Here is a 5,000-nt window from a genome sequence, read left to right on the forward strand (position 1 = left end):
CATAATGCTTTTTGCCATGGAAATGTATATATAATATCTAATATCTATCTACTATCTACTATATATATATATTTAGCATCATATATATAGATATGTGTAATATACTTACTTACCAACACACATCACAACACTCGTACACACACGAACACACACGACCATCACTAAACACACACACACACACAACAAAATATATATATATGAATAATAGTTAATATAATATATATAATATATATACTATATATATATAATATATACTAAGATATTTAAATATAAACACTTACACACCTTACGTATATATATATATAATATATATGTTATATATATATATTATATATTTATATATATATATACGTAATATATATATATAATACATATATATATACTAGGTATATAAATTACATACATTACCAAAAACATATATATATATGTATATACATATATATATACATATATACAGATAGTATTTATGAGATACATGTTATATTTTACATATGTAATGTATTATATATACACATGTTTATATATATATATTATATATAATATATATATATATATATAGATATATATAATGTATATATATATATATCAGTATTATATGATATATCAGATAGATGGAAATATCTATACATAAATATATGTTTATAATATATACACATATGTTTATATATATACATATTCGTATTATATTATATAATATATATATATATCTATATATATGTGTATATATATATATATATATATATATATATAGATAGATAGATAGATAGATATAGATATAGATATATATATATATATACATTTCCATGGCAAAAAGCACTGTGTTGGTAACCCTGAAGGGACAAAATCCCCGCACCGTTGGCACCCCTGCGCGCCCAGCAGCGCCTGTGCCCAGTTTGGCTAATATATATAAATATATATATATATACTATATATGTATACGCTGATATATATATATATTATATATATTTAATATATAACATATATATATATATATATATATATAGTATATATATTTATATATAATATATGTATACATACATATGTATATATATATATAATATATTTATATATATATATATATATATATATTATATATATATGTGTTGTTGTATGTATATATATAAATATATATATATATATATATATAATATCCAATATATATTATATACTATATATAATTACACCAACACATAATGATAATGATGTTGTCTCCATCTGATATCTAATTATGATATGATATTAATTTGTTTTTTATTCTTATTTTACTCATTGAGTTTCCTTTGATATCATGATAGATTAAAATGATCATAATGATCAAAATATTTTTTAAATTATCTGTAAAATTACGTTATCAAAGTTGATAATAAAGCTGTGAAAGCTGTGTGTGTGTATGTGTGTGTGTATGTGTGTGTGTGTGTGTGTGTGTGTGTGTAGGTGTGTATATGTGTGTGTGTTTGTTTGTGTGTGTAAGTGTGTGTGTGTGTGTGTGTGTGTTTGTGTGTGTGTGTTTAGGTGTGTAGGTGTGTATATGTGTATGTGATTTCCACTCGTTATAGCAAAAGATCAGTAATCATTATCTTTGGTATTTACATGATGGACTTTATCACATTTTATATTTTGTTTTTCTATCTTAACAATTTCAAGAACATTATCCTTTCTTCAGAAATATATATTTTTATTCTAAATACGATCAGCTTTATAATTTCCATTACAACAATGTTATTAATAATCCTGAAACACTAACAACCAATATTTATGAATAAAGGAAAGTTTAAGAAAAAAACAAAAACAAATCAAAACAATCCCAATCGAATTTTAATGTAAATATATATACATTTTTTTTTTTTATCGGTCTCTCTCTCTCTCTCTCTCTCTCTATCTATCTATCTATCTCTCACGCCCTCTCTCTCTCTCTCTCTCTCTCTCTATCTCTCACGCCCTCTCTCTCTCTCTCTCTCTCTCTCTCTCTCTCTCTCTCTCTCTCTCTCTCTCTCCTCTCTCTCTCTCTCTCTCCTCACTCGCTGTCTTTCTCTCTCTCTCTTCTCTCTCGCTCTCTTCTCTCTCTCTTCTCTCTCTCTCTCTCGCTCTCCCCATGCTCTCTCTCTCGACCACCACATCCCTCCAGCTCTCACGTTCAGGCCGAACACCCCCTCTTAATCTCTTCCACTGTCCCCCCAGAGATCTCAAAATTCCCTGCTCTGGTCGAACTGGCTCTCTTTGTTGTTCATAATCTCCGGCTCTCTCTTCCGTTCTTACCCCGCAAGAGCCGGCTCTCCCCTCTAACACACCACAACCATTATCAGCTCTCTCCTCTCTCGTACTATCTCGCTCTCGTCTCTCTCTACTCGCCCCTCCCTCTCAGTCCATCTCTCTCCTCTCTCTCTCTTTACTCTCTCTCCTCTCTCTTCTCTCTCTATTCTCGTCTCTCGGTCTCTCGTGCTTCTCATCTGCTCATCCATCTCTCGTCTACCAACCATCAAGCTCTACCGCAAGCATCCTCTCTTTCTAGCTCCAACCGCCCTCGCTTCTCCCAGCCTCTCTCCAGCCGCTCTCTCACTCTCTCGTAGTCTCTCTCTCCTCCTCACCCCCTCTCTGCGGCTGCTCTCCCTTCTCTCTCTCAAGCGCTCTCCGTCTACTTCGCGCGCTCTGTCCCTTTCGCTCTCTCGCTCTCCTCTCTCTCCTCGCTCTCTCATCCACAGTCTCCTCTCTCTCCTCTCTCGCTCTCCTCCCCTCCCCCACTCCCTCCTCTCTCTCATCCTTCACTATCGCTCTCTCTCTCCTCTCTCGCTCCTCCTCACATTGTCTCTCTCTCTCTCTCTCGCTCTCAATCTATCTCTCTCTTCTCTCCTAATCTCTCTCTACAGTTATTGATATATATAGATATATTTATATATATTGATATATAGTTTAAAATATAATATAATTTATTATATACTGTAGTGTTATATAGTTATATATTATGAACACGACACACACATAATAGTATATATTGTATATAATAATATTATATATATATTGTCATATATATATATATATATAATGATATATAATAATATATAACTATATATATATATTTATTACTTGTGTGTGTGTGTGTGTGTGTGTGTGTGTGTGTGTGTGTGTGTGTGTGTGTATGTGTGTGTGTGTGTGTGTGTGTGTATGCGTGTGTGAACATGATAAAGATAATCATAACTATGATAATGATATCAATTAAATCGCCTACTAATGACCAAATGTTAACAAACCACACAAAGATCAAACAAAACAATTCTTTTTACTTTCATCACCAAAAGACAAAGAAAATTTTGCGTCGAGCGGAACAAACAAGACCAAACGCCACACAAATCAAACAAAAAATACATAAAAAACAAACAAAAAACAAACAGAAATAGATATTGCAAACAATAGACTTCCGCCAGCAATTGCAATCAATGCCTATTCCATAAAGCGATTCGGAATAACAATAGAGAAATCATTAAATCGATGACAAACATTTGATAACAACACGCGTCGGGAACAAATAACATGCAGAACATAACAAAATAACATGTGTGGGAATATGAATGTGGACAGTAAAAAAAAAAAAAAAAAAAAAAAAAAAAAAAAAAATGAATCCAAATTATTCTTTACGCCAACAACAACAATGATAAAGATAATAACAACAACAGTGTCAGTAACAATATTATGACCTCTAATGTAGGAATAATTATGAATAACTACTAAATGAAAAGTAGGTAGAACAACAAATAAAGGAATTATTATGAATATTCATGAAATGTCTCTATAACTGTATAACTGTATAACTGTATTGAGAATAACTACGAACAGTCATGAAATACTCCATAACTGTAACATTATGACTGTATAAAAGATAGCTAGAACCTCAAATATAGGAAATAACTATGTATAATTATAAATAACTCCATAACTCTATGACTGTACAAGAGATTCCTTAGAACTTGGGATTATGACCTCTACGACAGAGGATAATTAAGGCTAATATCCTTCGGAATCAAGTCACAAAGGGGTATGTTTACAAGGGTAACTCGCCTAGAATGGAGTTTGTGATCACGTTAGGCTGATTGGCAGATGTTTTTATTTTGGATGTGGGGGTGGGGGGGGGGGGTGGTTATGGGTCTTGGATGTGGATGGAATTATTATTATTATTATTTTTTTGCGTGTTTTGTTTGTTTGTTTATCTATCTGTTTGTTTCTGTTTATCTGTATATTTGTGTATCTGTCTTTTTGCGGTTTTGGCTCTGTCTGTGTGTCTGTCTTTTTTGTGTGTGTCTCTCTCTATCTTTCTCTCTTTGCCTCTTTCCATGTCTGTCTCTCTGTTTCTCTCTCTCTCTCTCTCTCTCTCTCTCTCTCTCTCTCTCTCCGGTGGGCTCTGGGTTCTCGCTCCTCTCTCTCTCTCTCCTCCTACTAGCACTGCCTTCTCTCTCTCTCTCTCTCTCTCTCTGTCTACCTCTCTCCTTCTCTCTCTCTCTCTCTCTCTTTCTGTCTACCTCTCTCCCTCTCTCATTCTTTCTCCATCCATTCGTCTCTCCTTCCTACTTCCCTTTTCTATCTATCTATCTGTCTATCTTTCCTCTAACACTCTCCATTTATACAATTCTATGACGTGAACTGAATCTACGAAACATTACAGTGAGAATACTCTAATTCGTTTTATATTTTAATGTTGCGAAGATATTTTTTTCCCAACTGTATTATAAACCAGGAACGCATTTCAGAGCTGGGGATTTTCCTGGTCTGTAACGAGGAGGAAAAATTCAGTTACTGTACCGTGTTTGTGTGAACGACAGCGGGTCTGAATGCACATACACTGACTGCTTTAGTGTATAGGATCTTGGTGTCAACAATAGCAACAACGGGTTGTTTTGAATTTGCTCGTTATAGACGTTTGGTTATGGCGTTGAATTGTGATTTTGGGGAAGGCTGAAGGATCATCTGTTTGTGGTTTCGTAGGTGGTGGGTTTTGCTCAAGTTGTTCAAAT

The sequence above is a fragment of the Penaeus japonicus genome, unplaced genomic scaffold (assembly GCF_977035675.1).
Source record: "Penaeus japonicus unplaced genomic scaffold, GWHDUDI00000001_assembly GWHDUDI00000042, whole genome shotgun sequence".
In the NCBI taxonomy this organism is placed as follows: Eukaryota; Metazoa; Arthropoda; class Malacostraca; order Decapoda; family Penaeidae; genus Penaeus; species Penaeus japonicus.